The sequence below is a fragment of the Lepidochelys kempii genome, chromosome 11 (assembly GCF_965140265.1).
Source record: "Lepidochelys kempii isolate rLepKem1 chromosome 11, rLepKem1.hap2, whole genome shotgun sequence".
Taxonomy (NCBI): Eukaryota; Metazoa; Chordata; order Testudines; family Cheloniidae; genus Lepidochelys; species Lepidochelys kempii.
Window position 1 is genome coordinate 73,653,517 of NC_133266.1, and position 16,279 is coordinate 73,669,795.

General features: G+C 41.6%; 1 protein-coding gene across 11 annotated transcripts in view; it reads left to right on the forward strand.

The window, feature by feature from the left end:
* The window catches only part of HDAC4 (histone deacetylase 4), a 469,205-nt gene that overhangs the window by 114,524 nt on the left and 338,402 nt on the right, over positions 1 to 16,279 (forward strand). The window contains exon 3 of one of the 11 annotated variants that reach the window (XM_073306834.1): positions 20 to 114. The exons of the other annotated variants lie outside the window; for them this stretch is intronic. The gene's annotated coding sequence lies outside the window, so the exon portion shown is untranslated. The remainder of the gene's footprint in view (positions 1 to 19; positions 115 to 16,279) is intronic. 11 annotated transcript variants of the gene reach the window in all.

Consider the following 16,279-nt stretch of genomic DNA (forward strand, 5'->3'; position numbering starts at 1 on the left):
TGTTGTAACAATCCTTCAGGTGGTGTGGTTCAATCTGACATGTTGGTAGGAAAATCAGAACTCCCTTCTTACAGAGAATGAAAGGAGCCTCATCCTAAAGAGATCGTTTTATAGGTGAGTGTTCAAATCTAATACCTATCCTGGTACATACTGAGTAGTGGAATGAATCGGCAAGTTTGGCCTCATGATGTTTTATACAAGTGTTATGGTCCAACAACTGTGAATCATTTGCTCAGCTCTTGATTTGCATCAGACCACATGTAAGAGAGGCTTTGCTCATAGTCTGGAATGCAGGACCCAGGGAAATATGCTAATGAAAGTTTCAAACAGATTCTCTTGGAACTGGCTTCAGTGCTCTGACGATGGATACTCTAGAGAAATGCACGAGGTTAAATTAGAAACATTTTTAGTTTCTTCTTGTGTATTGGCTGAAATTATAATTACAGTTATGTTACTGAACACTGGACTTTCCCTTTGCAGAAGAATTAATAATTTCCTTTTAGTGTAATCCTCTTGGTAAACAGAATATTTACTAAGGTGGCCTTTTCCGTTAGGGGCAAATAAGTAAGCCTTTTTATCTGCTACAGAAATCTAGGTGCTAGTTAAATATAGGAAACATTTTTCATGTAATCAGAATTGGTTTTGTCAAATTAACTTCCCTGTCATGGTCTTAATTTGGGAGTCCCTACATCCAGTGTTATCTGGACCTAGAATGATTTATCTTCATAAATGATCTGGAGGATGGTGTGGATTGCACTCTCAGCAAATTTCCGGCTGATACTAAACTGGGAGGATTGGTAGATACGCTGGAGGGCAGGGATAGGATACAGAGAGACCTAGACAAATTGGAGGATTGGGCCAAAAGAAATCTGATGAGGTTCAATAAGGATAAGTGCAGGGTCCTGCACTTAGGACGGAAGAACCCAATGCACAGCTACAGACTAGGGACCGAATGGCTAGGCAGCAGTTCTGCGGAAAAGGACCTAGGGGTGACAGTGGACGAGAAGCTGGATATGAGTCAGCAGTGTGTCCTTGTTGCCAAGAAGGCCAATGGCATTTTGGGATGTATAAGTAGGGGCATTGCCAGCAGATCGAGGGACGTGATCGTTCCCCTCTATTCGACATTGGTGAGGCCTCATCTGGAGTACTGTGTCCAGTTTTGGGCCCCACACTACAAGAAGGATGTGGATAAATTGGAGAGAGTCCAGCGAAGGGCAACAAAAATGATTAGGGGACTGGAACACATGACTTATGAGGAGAGGCTGAGGGAACTGGGATTGTTTAGTCTGCAGAAGAGAAGAATGAGGGGGGATTTGATAGCTGCTTTCAGCTACCTGAGAGGTGGTTCCAGAGAGGATGGTTCTAGACTATTCTCAGTGGTAGAAGGGGACAGGACAAGGAGTAATGGTCTCAAGTTGCAGTGGGGGAGGTTTAGGTTGGATATTAGGAAAAACTTTTTCACTAGGAGGGTGGTGAAACACTGGAATGCGTTACCTAGGGAGGTGGTAGAATCTCCTTCCTTAGAAGTTTTTAAGGTCAGTCTTGACAAAGCCCTGGCTGGGATGATTTAATTGGGGATTGGTCCTGCTATGAGCAGGGGGTTGGACTAGATGACCTCCTGAGGTCCCTTCCGATCCTGATATTCTATGATTCTATGATTTAAAGTGGCTTTAGCTCTAAGAGGGAGCTTCATGGCATTGCACATACACAGCTTTGTTCGGACACTTTCTTCATAAAAGGTGTTGCCTGCCCTTCTCCTGGCGCTCTTGCTGTTTGTCTGTCCGTTATCTTGGAATTGCTGGTAACTGGCGAGATGTCATTATTTTCTTCTTTGAAGAAAATTCAAAAACTAGACATTGGACCTTTTCTAGGAAATAAAGGGCAAAATCCTACATTTTCCGTTTGAGAGTACAGATTTAGTTAGCAGTAGGACAGGTAGCATGCTCTGCAGTATAACAGTTGTCAGCACAATACATAAGATCCAGTGACTTTCCTCTTCCCCTTGCTCCCTAGTATGCCACTCCCCACTTGTGTTGACAGAGCCTTTCTGCCCTCTCTTGTCCCCCAACTCTTCTTCCCGCCTCTGTCTCCTAACTTACCTGGCCCCTCCTCTCACTTTTAACAGGTTCCATTGCCTAATTTCTTTTCTCTTTTCATCTTCATACTCTTCAAATGCATTGTCTACAACTGCTGGCTTAAGTTAGTTTCTTCCAGATTTGATCTTATCCCTCTTCAATCTGGTTTTTGCTCTCTGCACTACATTGAAACTTATTTCACCAAAGTCTTTTTATGACTTTTTGATTGGGTGTACCTGGCCCTTTGAGCCCTGGCTGGAGGCCTGGTAGTCCTTCCACACGTTGTCCCAGAAAAAGGAGCAGTGAATATGGGTCCTCCAGACCTGCCTAGAAAGGCTGCAGGGAAGCAGCCAATCAGAATGCAGCAGGCTCACCTAAAAGGAGCTGAGAAGTTCAGTTGCTGGCTAGGACCAGAAGGGTGAGGAACACTGGAAGGCTGTGAAACTCTCCAGGCAAGGAGGCCTGGTCTGGGAGAGACCCTGCTCAAGCAGGGAACAGAGAACTTCAGCCCTGAGGTACAGGTGAAGAGGAATGGGCTTACATGGGAAATAGCCCAGGAAATAGCAACAGAGTTAAAGGAAGCAGCATGTGACTGCTATTTACAGGATCCCTGGGTTGGGACCCGGATTAGTGGGTGGGCGAGGGTCTTCCCCTGGGCATTTGGGAAAGTGGCCTAAGCCCCAAGAAGGAGATAAGTTAGTACCAAAAGCCCAAGACAGGGACTAGAATTTATATGGGCCTAGAGACGGGACTGAAGACCTTGGAGATCACCAACCATTTACTGCTGCTGTAGCTGAAGTACTTCCAGAAGTATGTCCTGCTGTTTTTCTTTTTTCCTTTTCCTTCCCCTTTTCCCCTTTTTGGGGGGCAGGGGGGTTGGAGGAGAGCTGTGCCTCCTGTTGCCCTTCTGCTAGTACTTGCTGAGTTTCAGCTGAGCTGTGCTGCTGCTAGACTAGAGCTCTTTCCAGCAGCTCCATTGTCCCCTTGTTTTCAGGGGTTGGCCTGAAAATCATAGGATTGTAGGACAGGAAGGGACCTCGAGAGGTCATCTATTCCAGTCCCCTGCACTCATGACAGGACTGAGTATTACCTAGACTAGTGGTTCTCAACCTGCAGACCATTTGCGGCCCAATCGGCACACAGCTGCAGCCCATATGATATCCTCAGGGCCATACAGGTGGTATATTTATTGTGTGGATGTGACCCACATGACACAGAGAGAGCTGCATATGCAGCCCACAGTGGTAAATAGGTTAAGAACTGCTGACCTAGACCCATCCCTGGGAAGGTGTTTGTCTAACCTGCTTTAAAAATCTCCAATGATGGAGATTCCACAACCTCCCTTGATAATTTATTCCAGTGCTTAACCACCCTGACAGTGAAGAAGTTTCTTCTAATGTCCAACCTAAATTGTCCTTTTCTGCAATTTTAAACACAGTGCTTCTTGCCCTATCCTCAGAGGTTAAGGAGAACAAATTTTCTTCCTCTTTTTAACAACTTTTTATGTACTTGAAAACAGTTATGTCCCTCCTCAGTCTTCTCTTCTCCAAACTAAACAAACCCATTTTTTTCAATCTTCGCTCATAGGTCATGGTTTTCTAGACCTTTAGTCATTTTTGTTGCTCTTCTCTGGACTCTCCAGTTTGTTCACATCCTTCCTGAAATGTGGTGCCCTGAACTGGACACAATTCTCCATTTGAGGCCTAATCAGCACGGAGTAGAGCGGAAGAATTACTTGTTGTATCTTGCTTACAACACTTCTGCTAATACATCCCAGAATGGTTTGCTTTTTTTGTAACACTGACTATAGTTACACTACTGATTCATATTTAGCTTGTGATCCAGTATGATCCACAGATCCCTTTCCAGAGTACTTCTTCCTAGGCAGTCCTTTCCCATTTTGTATGTATGCAACTCATTGTGCCTTCGTAAGTGGAATACTTTGCATTTTTCCTTATTGAATTTCATTCTATTTACTTCAGACCATTTCTACTGTTTGTCCAGATCATTTTAAATTTTGATCCTACCCTCTAAAGCACTTTCAACCCCTCCCAGTTTGACGATATTGAACAGAACTGGACCCAGAACTGATCCCTGCAGGACCCCACTTGATATGCCCTTCCAGCTTGACTGTGAACCACTGATAACTACTCTTTTGAAATGGTTTTCTAACCAGTTATGCATCCACCTAGTAGCTCCCTCTAGGTTGTATTTCCCTACTTTGTTTATAATACCCCACTTCTGGTATCAAAGTTCTGACAAGAACACTCACCTCTCATGTGTGCCTCCTGGTGGTTGAGTGTGAACCTGTGAACTCTCTCTCTCTCTCTCTCTCTCTCTCTCTCTCTCTCTCTCTCTCTCGGCCCACTTGTCAGTTGTTAACCTTGTTAGGTGGGTCTTCAGAGGCCTAGCCCACTGGCTAAGTCACACAGTATAAACACTTAAAGGAATCCCTTCTGAGGTAAAGTCCAACAAATGGTTGGCCCTCTCCCATCCCTTCGCTGCCTCTTTTTCTCGGGTGGGGTGTGGCAGGACCACAAGACCTCCAGCAGTGGGCCTCAAAGGGCCTGGTACACCAAATCTAAGGCCTCTATTCCATCCATCTCCTTCTCATCCCCTCGTTCTTCTCTTCTGCAGATATGATAGGAAGGTAGGATTCTGTTGTCTGAGTCCTTGGGAATAGTTTTGTACAAGGATGATGGGTTGGAACTTCCCTTCTCCCTGCAACATGTGAAAAACTTAGACAGGAACTTGTTTTGTTTTTTGAGTGTTGCATCTGAGGGAAACTAGTCCTTAGTAGCGAGTGGTGTTGGGTGTTCAAGACTGTTCAGTGCACTTTGGAAGGCACCTGGCAAGTCCGACTGCAATTGAGGAGGCCGGGGGAGCCAGGGAGGGAAGGGAGTCCGTTGATGTCAGGTCAGACTATACAGCAGAGAGCTCTTCTGAATGCCATGGGATGTCTGGAAATCACCTGTTGCTTTATGAAGTCCATCTGTGGTTTATTAGAATTTTTTTCTCTGTTTTTTGCAACATCCATGTCTTTAATTTATTAAACCAAGACAGAACTTTCTAACTACTTTGGCACCAGCTTTGGAGAGCTGTCTTATAGTAGATCATCTTTAATTGAACATTCAAATCACCCACTGCTGATTAATATCCAGAAGTATAGATGTGTGTAGGCAGTGTAGTCTGAACTCTAGTTACTGCTATGCAACCTAGCTTTTATATACTAACAATTTTGGATCTAATTCCCATGAAGGGTATTCTGTAGTACGGCTAGACTGCTGCATTAGTGCCTTGTGCCGTCATCTGAAGGGTAATCATATACTAAAGAAGCTAATATGATTTTAAATGTATAGAGACCAACAATTACTGGCTACTATGTGTAAATTGTTTTCAGATACCATTTGAATGTTGACCTAAGAACGGCTGATTTTCAAATGTAGCAAATGGCTAAAATTTAGACTAATGAGCAAGTAACACTTCTATTTTACTGAAGATTTTAAAGCAAATGAGAATGACCTTTACTTTAGAAAAAGAGACTTGCAGTACTGCTTCCTTCTGTTTTTCCTTCTTATTTGGAGAATGTACATCATAGTTTATTGTATCACATCTCTTAAAAAGGAAAAAGCAATTTCACATAGGCTTTAGTTTGATAGACTGCATCCTGAGAAAATACAGTTGTACTCTGAAAAGTGATTGGAGAAAAAAGTGATATCGTGCGGTTTGGTGATTCGTTATCAAATGCGCTTAGCATGCAAGTGTTGAGACAAATTGTCAGTGCTGCAGACTCAGCCTTGGATGTGATTGAGGATGAGAATTTTCCCTCTTGCGCATGATCACCCGTAATTAAGGTTCTCCACGCCAAATTAGGTCCTCAGTGACATCTCTGTGATCTCATTAGTGCCAGTGGGTTTGCACAGGTGTAACTGATTGAAACTTTGTAAACAATTCTGTTTGATTCACAAGAAGGCAGAGTCCCACCCTCACCTTGTTAGCTGTGTAGGTTGTGCAGTAAAAACACCGTTTAATCACTAAAATGAGCAGATACGACTGCAGACGTGAGAGGAGCAGATCTCTTAAGTAAGAAGGTGGCATTTTTACATAGTGACTTTTGCAGATTAGCACTGCACTTTGAGCTGTCCAGGAAAAAATATACGCAAGTGAAATGGGGAGTTGAATATGTATAGGGTTGTGCCCTTCTTAGCCCGTTCTCTCACTTCTTGTACACTTCTGAAATTCCTCTGTGGGTTAATTCTTCAGGGGAGAGTCCCAACCTACAGTCTGAGTCATAGAATATCAGGGTTGGAAGGGACCTCAGGAGGTCATCTAGTCCAACCCCTTGCTCAAAGCAGTAGCGATCCCCGACTAAATCATCCCACCCAGGGCTTTGTGAAGCCTGACCGTAAAAACCTCAAAGGAAAGAGATTCCACCACCTCCCTAAACCATTCCAGTGCTTCACCACCCTCCTAGTGAAAAAGTTTTTCCTAATATCTAACCTAAACCTCACCCACTGCAACTTGAGACCATTACTCCTCATTCTGTCATCTGCTACCACTGAACAGTCTAGATCCATCCTCTTTGGAACCCTCTTTCAGGTAGTTGAAAGCAGCTATCAAATCCCCCCTCATTCTTCTCTTCTGCAGGCTAAACAATCCCAGCTCCCTCAGCCTCTCCTCATAAGTCATGTGTTCCAGACCCCTAATCATTTTTGTTGCCCTCCGCTGGACGCTTTCCAATTTTTCCACATCCTTCTTGTAGTGTGGGGCCCAAAACTAGACACAGTACTCCAGATGAGGCCTCACCAATGTCAAATAGAGGGGAACGATCACATCCCTCGATCTGCTGGCAATGCCCCTACTTATACATCCCAAAATGCAATTGGCCTTCTTGGCAACAAGGGCACACTGTTGACTCATATCCAGCTTCTCATCCACTGTAACCCCTAGGTCCTTTTCTGCAGAACTGCTGCCTAGCCATTCGGTCCCTAGTCTGTAGCGGTGCATGGGATTCTTCTGTCCTAAATGCAGGACTCTGCACTCGTCCTTGTTGAACCTCATCAGATTTCTTTTGGCCCAATCCTCCAATTTGTCTAGGTCCCTCTGTATCCTATCCCTACCCTCCAGCATATCTACCTCTCCTCCCAGTTTAGTGTCATCTGCAAACTTGCTGAGAGTGCAATCCATACCATCCTCCAGATCATTTATGAAGATATCGAACAAAATCGGCCCCAGGACTGACCCCTGGGGCACTCCACTTGATACTGGCTGCCAACTAGACATGGAGCCATTGATCATTACCCGTTGAGCCAGACAATCTAGCCAGCTTTCTCTCCACCTTATAGTCCATTCATTCAGCCCATACTTCTTTAACTTGCTGGCAAGAATACTGTGGGAGACCGTGTCAAAAGCTTTGCTAAAGTCAAGGAACAACACGTCCTCTGCTTTCCCTTATCCCCAGAGCAAGTTATCTCGTCATAGAAGGCAATTAGATTAATCAGGCATGACTTGGTGAATCTATGCTGACTGTTCCTGATCACTTTCCTCTCGTCTAAGTGCTTCAGAATTGATTCCTTTAGGAAGTGCTCCATGATTTTTCCAGGGACTGAGGTGAGGCTGACTGGCATGTAGTTCCCAGGATCCTCCTTCTTCCCTTTTTTAAAGATGGGCACTACATTAGCCTTTTTCCAGTCCTCCGGGACTTCCCCCGATCGCCATGAGTTTTCAAAGATAATGGCCAATGGCTCTGCAATCACATCCGCCAACTCCTTTAACACCTTTGGATGCAACGCATCCGGCCCTATGGATTTGTGCTCGTCCAGCTTTTCTAAATAGTCCTGAACCACTTTTCTCCACAGAGGGCTGGTTACCTCCTCCCCATGCTGTGCTGCCCAGTGCAGTAGTCTGGGAGCTGACCTTGTTCATGAAGACAGAGGCAAAAAAAGCATTGAGTACATTAGCTTTTTCCACATCCTCTGTCACGAGGTTGCCTCCCTCCTTCAGTAAGGGGCCCACACTTTCCTTGACTTTCTTCTTGTTGCTAACATACCTGAAGAAACCCTTCTTGTTACTCTTAACATCTCTTGCTAGCTGCAACTCCAGGTGTGATTTGGCCTTCCTGATTTCACTCCTGCAAGCCCGAGCAATATTTTTATACTCTTCCCTGGTCATTTGTCCAATCTTCCACTTCTTGTAAGCTGCTTCTTTGTGTTTAAGGTCAGCAAGGATTTCACTGTTAAGGCAAGCTGGTCACCTGCTATATTTACTATTCTTTCTACACATCGGGATGGTTTGTCCTTGTAACCTCAATAAGGATTCTTTAAAATACAGCCAGCTCTCCTGGACTCCTTTCCCCCTCATGTTATTCTCCCAAGGGATCCTGCCCATCAGTTCCCTGAGGGAGTCAAAGTCTGCTTTTCTGAAGTCCAGGGTCCGTATTCTGCTGCTCTCCTTTCTTCCTTGTGTCAGGATCCTGAACTCGACCATCTCATGGTCACTGCCTCCCAGGTTCCCATCCACTTTTGCTTCCCCTACTAATTCTTCCCGGTTTGTGAGCAGCAGGTCAAGAAGAGCTCTTCACCTAGTTGGTTCCTCCAGCACTTGCACCAGGAAATTGTCTCTTACCCTTTCCAAATACTTCCGGGATTGTCTGTGCACCGCTGTATTGCTCTCCCAGCAGTTCAGCATCAATGTAGAAAGCTGGAAGGAGTGTGCAATCTGGAGGCAATAATCTGGCACTGGGTGCAGCGCAACACAAAGTGGTTTTGATCCAGAGGATGGAAACAAAGTGGGAGAGAAGAAAGCAGTATGCTGTAATCTTAGATTCCAACTCAGATAACACATGGATCTGTGAAATTTGTAACAAGCTGTGTCGCTCCCAAATTGGGCTTGTCAGCCATAAACGTATTCATGAAGCACCTGACTAGAGCTTTTACGTATACCTATGATCCAATGCATATATGATTGCTTATCAGGCTTTCAGTTTCTTACCCAGTACTGGTTAAATTAATATTTTAAAGAAACTCAGAATGAGATCTTACCCACTAAAACTTACAATTCTGTCATCTTTAAAATCTTTTTTGGGGTAGGGAGGCAGGGAAAGACCAGAAGATTTCCCCATGTGAAACTCAAGCCCTATAACATTAATTGTTGCAATTTGGACAATCACTTTTTATCTGTTAATACTTTTTTAACCCATGGGTATGTTTTGTGGTAGTACAATGTGCCTGCCTTCCATAAAAGACTGTATTTGTACTCAGACAAACCGTTTTTTCTGTAAATACAAAAACACTTCTGAATTGAAGTACCCATTTGGTTTAAATGCAAAAGCCATGCAGTGATTTTTTTCAGATATGTTACATGCTCAGAAATCAGGAAAGAGTTTGTTGTCCCATGAGAAGTATAACTCTTCTTATTTTATATAAACACATATATACATGTCTAGTACCCTGTTTTGCTGAGTATTATTCAATTTGAATGAATATATATATGTATGTGTGTGTCTTATGAATAGATACCACTATGTCATTTAATATTACATTAAATAACATAGTGGTAGTTATGGTTACTGTGTGGGAACAACTATTTGAAAATCTCTAGCAGTGCTCATAAAATCTCAGCTATGCAGTTACATTAATTTATTGCTGGTCTGACTTTTAAAAGGAGAACCCACCCAGCTATACATAAACAAAAATCCCACTGATCAGTGTTTTTTGAACATGCAGTCTGGGAAGCCCTCCCTCTTCTTTAATAGTTTTTGTATATTCTACCTATTTTTTCAAGGAGTTGGTGATAGTTGTATATATATTTTTTTCTAAATTTCCACATTGTGATGGTGGTTTCTGGTAGTGTCCACCATATTAAGATTTGATTTTTTTTTACGTTGTTTCATTCATTTGCTGAATGCTTAGGGAGTCCTGCAGGAGATTGTCAGTGTAGTAATGACAGATTTACTGCTCCTCCTTATAGCAGATGGTTGCCAAGCTACCTAAACCGCCAACAGCAACTCATATCATACCAAGCTAAACTAATCCAGAGGAAAAAATCTAAAACCAATAACCAAGGCTGCCTGTCTTTGCATTGAGATAAATCTTTATACTTCATCTCTATTTAGTAAACAAAAACTGAAAGTGAGCCAAAATCTGGTAAGCATGGCATAGGGTAGAGGGAAATTGCATCCCACTCCAAAGAAGAAGGGGACACAAATAGGAATATACAGCAGGGGAGAGAAATTTAGTGTGTGTATGTATAGAACAAGAAATTGACCTTGACCGAATTACATTTAGAAAAGCTTTTGAAATGCACAATTTAGTACTCCGTGCACTATGCATCATTGTTCTGCTGAGACCCAGGTGATCCACTCCCTTTTTCTTCCAGTTGCTGATTCTTTAGCTTCAGTTTTCAGCTACTGTTTTAATTTAACCTTCCTCTATTCCAAAATAAACAGCCTTCTGCACATTTTATTTTGTGTAACTTCATAGTATTCTATTCTGACAACTGGTCTGATTGGATTAAGCTGTAAATGTATTTTTCTCTGCTTGTAATGTTTAACATTGCTTAATTGTGAACTCTTTTTAAAAAGGGAGTGACAGCAAATAACATCCCTATTTAACTGAGGCACAGTTTCTAGTCTCACTGTGTACCTTCCAGCTAGATTAAATTTGCATGTTACCCAAGAAACTGACCACACCCATGTCCTATAATTCACTTTATTATTAAGAGATTAATAAAACATGTGGGGTAGTGTCACCATTTAAGTAAATCGGCCGTATTGATTTGTGGAGATGTCATGCAATAGCTTTCAAGAATGAGGCCTAGTGTAAGAGAAAATTAAATCGTGCACATTACATAATATATATCACATGACAACAGAGCTACAGGTTTGAACACCAATTTCAATTATTGTAGAAGCATTTATAGTGGTGAGCATGTGTGATATGGCAGTATAACTTTCAAAGGCTGACAGTAAATCAAGTATTATATTTGCTGTTGGAAGTTTGATACCATCATGCTTCCAGTTTTTTTTCTGCTTGCAAGACTGCCTGTGGTGGTAATTCCTTGGATTTGAGTATGTCAAGGTGGCTACGTCTTAACTATTTTAAAATTTTAAGTATGTTACTGCTGGTAAAAACTGTTATATCGATAACCCTGAAAAAGGAAATTGTTCCCACAGGAGAGTATCAGTGCAAATTTTTTCTGCACTAATTTGATGTTCCCCAACTCTTCTTCTGGAGCATCACCAACAAAGTTTTAACTATAGAAGTTTAGTCCCTGGACTTTCTGTAACCTTTGCACTTGTAATGGTGATGTTTTTGGTGATGTGGACTTTTCTGCTAGTAACTAAAGGGCATTTATACATGGGGATACTCTGGAATGGTGAGAGAATTAACTAAAGGTGTGAAGTTAAAGTGCATAAATTCAGTCTCATTAAACCTCTATCGGGATGCTCTCATTAAGAAGCAAAAAGTGGCCTTAGTTTGTTCATCTTAATCCAAGTTTAAGAGAAATGAGACAATGAATTTACAGAGTTCACTGCCATCAGATGGTAATGTATTTTCATCACTACCGATCAATGTAAAAAGAAAAGGAGTACTTGTGGCACCTTAGAGACTATCACCTATAACTGTTTCACATTTGGGGACAATGTATACCTTCAAATCAGTGGCACTGCTATGGGTACCGGCATGGCCCCACAGGATGCCAACATTTTTATGGCTGACTTAGAACAACGCTTCCTCAGCTCTCATCCCCTAATGCCCCTACTCTACTTGCGCTACATTGATGACATCTTCATCATCTGGACCCATGGAAAAGAAGCCCTTGAGGAATTGCACCATGATTTCAACAATTTCCATCCCACCATCAACCTCAGCCTGGACCAGTCCACACAAGAGATCCACTTCCTGGACACTATGGTGCTAATAAGCGATGGTCACATAAACATCACCCTATACCGGAAACCTACTGATCGCCATGCCTACCTATATGCCTCCAGCTTTCATCCAGGATACACGACACGATCCGTTGTCTACAGCCAAACTCTACAATACAACCACATTTGCTGCTACGCCTCAGACAGAGACAAACACCTACAAGATCTCTATCAAGCATTCTTACAACTACAATACCCACCTGCTGAAGTGAAGAAACAAATTGACAGAGCCAGAAGAGTACCCAGAAGTCACCTACTACAGGACAGGCCCAACAAAGAAAATAACAGAACGCCACTAGCCATCACCTTCAGCCCCCAGCTAAAACCTCTCCAACGCATCAAGGATCTACAACCTATCCTGAAGGACGACCTATCACTCTCAAAGATCTTGGAGACAGGCCAGTCCTTGCTTACAGACAGCCCCCCAACCTGATGGAAATACTCACCAGCATTCACACACCACACAACAGAACCACTAACCCAGGAACCTATCCTTGCAGCAAAGCCCGTTGCCAACTGTGTCCACATATCTATTCAGGGGACACCATCACAGGGCCTAATCACATCAGCCATGCCATCAGAGGCTCGTTCACCTGCACATCTACCAATGTGATATATGCCATCATGTGCCAGCAATGCCCCCCTGCCATGTACGTTGGTCAAACTGGACAGTCTCTACGTAAAAAAATAAATGGACACAAATCAGACATCAAGAATTATAACTTTCAAAAACCAGTAGGAGAACACTTCAATCTCTCTGGTCACTCGATTACAGGTCTAAAAGTGGCAATTCTTCAACAGAAAGACTTCAAAAACAGACTCCAACGAGAGACTACTGAATTGGAATTAATTTGCAAACTGGATACAATTAACTTAGGCTTGAATAAAACTGGGAGTGGATGGGTCATTACACAAAATAAAACTATTTCCCCACGTTTATTCCCCCCCTCACCCCTGCACTGTTCCTGAGAGGTTCTTGTCAACTGCTGGAAATGGCTCACCTTGATTATCACTACAAAAGGTTTTCTCCCCCCCCCCCCCCCCCGCTCTCCTGCTGATAATAGCTCACCTTACCTGATCACTCTCCTTACAGTGTGTATGGTAGCACCCATTGTTTCATGTTCTCTGTGTATATAAATCTTCCCACTGTATTTTCCACTGAATGCATCCGATGAAGTGAGCTGTAGCTCACGGAAGCTTATGCTCAAATTTGTTAGTCTCTAAGGTGCCACAAGTCCTCTTTCTTTTTGTGGATACAGACTAACACGACTGCTACTCTGAAACCAGTCAATGTGTGACTCAAACCAATGTTTTAAATTTTGAAAAGTTTTTGTAGATATATACCAGAGTTGTTCTTATTCCTGTGCATATTTCTATTTATTCTGTCCTACTTGTCAGCTTTGCTTATGAATTATTTGACTTGCACCTAGAAATGAAATTTCATGTGCTGTTACTACATAATGGGGTTTAACATTTAAGTGTTCTTGTTTAAATTTAAAACATTTTTTATCCTCGCCTCTTTGTTTGCTAAACTAAAGTATCTCATGTTTGTTAGCAGGTTTTACACATACTTAAACTCTGTACTTCTGCTCATCCTTATTCGCTTTACCTTGCCTCACTACAAAACCCTAAATAATACTGTCTTGTTTATCTTTTCAAGAGCTGTCCCCCCCCACCATCCCCAAAATAAGAAAATTCTAACCATTTGAATGGCTTAATTCTATCTATGAAAACTGTTCACTTCTAGTCGTAAGTCTTAAATGGCTATTGAGGATACCCCTTATTGTAGTTTGTATATATGGACTGTCCTAAATTCTGACAAAAACTACACATATTAACGTCACAATTCATGCTTTTGATTCCTTCCAGTTTCCTTTGGTGTGGTTTTTTTTTTTTTTTTTTGGTGGTGGTGGTGGTACGCTGTTGATCTTGATCATAAATTTTCAGGGAAGCACCGTGCACACTGGTACTGTGTAAATCATTTATTTTTAAATGGTCAGTGTGTAGATTCTTAATCCTGAAACTATGACTGTTGAAATCCTTTAAGCCCTGAAAAACTTCTATTTTTTACTAAACTGCTTATTGGCTTTTTTAATAAGCCCTTTGAAATCTATGGACAAAAAGCACGTATAAGGCCCTATACAATTATCATTTCATCCCCTTCCCTTCCATTATTGTGATATATGCCCTGGTGATTGCTGTTCCATCTGAGGAAGATAGGAGAGCACTATTTCTTCAGATACTACTTCACTCCTACGAGAAGGTCCAGAATGACATAGATTGAGTGTTTTTTCTAGGTTTCTGCATCCACCCATCAAGAGTATTTTGGATTTCCCTTCATTGAGAGTGACGAGTTTTAGTCATTCACCTTCTCTTTGAAATGTAGTAACTTTTGAGCAATGTGAACTATTCCATCTTGCTTAAAGAGCTGAGCATGCTGCTTCTGCAGCATTTGCTAGCATGTTGATACACCAAACAGGTCATATGGTTATACATATGACCTCTAGTAGCTTCATCTACTTTCGTCCTCTTTTAAATAGATTATTCATATATTAATAGTTCTGGCAATAGTGGTACAAACAGAATATGAATTTTGTAGTCATTCTTCAGGAAACTTTGGAATTGGACTTTTATTTCAACTTCGTCCAAGATGCAAAATGGTGCTAGTCATCCAAGATATTCATTAACCAAGGCCAGAAGGAACTCCTGTGGCCATCTCATCTGTACTCCTGTATAACACGGGTCCTAGAACTTCCCCAAAATAATTCTTAAAGCAAGTTTTTTTTTTTTTTTTAGAAAAACATCCAGTCTTGATTTTTTAATGGTCAGTGATGCAGAATCCACCACAACCCTTGGTAAGACATTTGACATGACAGTGATAGGCGTGGAATAAGGACCTCAGTAGAAAAACCTTTAAATGATCAGACTGCCCGTCTATTCTCTTCTTGCACCAATGAAAACAAACCAAAATGGCGCACTCTTCGTTATGTTTTTGACTTTTAGCTACCCATCAAGGATGACCGTGGCTGCTTTTTTCATTGTCTATACTGGGTATTTCTCAGATGCCTGTCATTTGGGGGAATATGTAAAAGCTGTATGAACCTAGCTGTCATTCACAACTGTCAGGTTTCCATCCAAATTCAGACATAACATGGAAATTGAAAAAGAGATCATAGTATGTAGTTGGTATTTAAACTTCTTAGTAAGTAAGACTACTATGTCTTCACTACTGTAAAACTTTAATTCATGCTGACTGAGAGTTCACCTGTGGGTTACCAATTTCTGCAAATTTTCAAGGAAGCAGATAAAGCGTATTGAGGCTAATGCATCTCAATATACTTAATTTTGAAAAATGGATTTGTGGTTTAATTTATGCTGTAGTATAAATATCTATGGAGTATGTTGCCTATAATTAGGGCTGTCAAGCCATTAATTTTTTTAATCGTACAATTAATTGCACTGTTTAAATAAATGGTATTCTGTTGTTTAATACTTTTGGATGTTTTCTACATTTTCAAATATACTGATTTCAATTACAACACAGAATACAAAGTGTACAGTGCTCACTTAATATTTATTTTTGATTACAAGTATTTGCACTGTAAAAAATCAAAAGAGATAGTATTTTTCAGTTCACCTAATAGGAGTACTGTAGTGCAATCTCTTTATCATGAAAGTTGAACTTACAAATGTAGAATTATGTACAAAAAACCTTGCCTTCAAAAATAAACCAATGTAAAATTTTAGAGCCTGCAAGTCCACTCAGTTCTACTTCTTGTTCAGCCAACCGTTCAGACAAACAAGTTTGTTTCCATTTGCAGGAGATAATGCTGCCTGCTTCTTGTTTACAATGTCACCTGAAAGTGAGAACAGGCATTCTCATAGCACTGTTGTAGCCGGCATCACAAGATATTTACATGCCAGATGTGCTAAAGATTCCCATGTCCCTTCATGCTTCAACTACCATTCCAGAAGATATGTGTCCATGCTGATGACTGGTTCTGCTCGATAATAATCCAGACCAGTGCGGACCGACTCATATTAGTTTTCATTATCTGAGTCGGATACCACCAGGAGAAGGTTGATTTTCCTATTTGGTGGTTCGGGTTCTGTAGTTTCCACATCGGAGTGTTGGTTTTTTAAGACTTCTGAAAGCAAGCTCCACACCTTGTCTCTCTGATTTTGGAAGGCACTTCAGATTCTTAAACCTTAAGTCAAGTGCTGTAGCTATCTTTAGAAATCTCACATTGGTACCTTCTTTGCATTTTGTAAA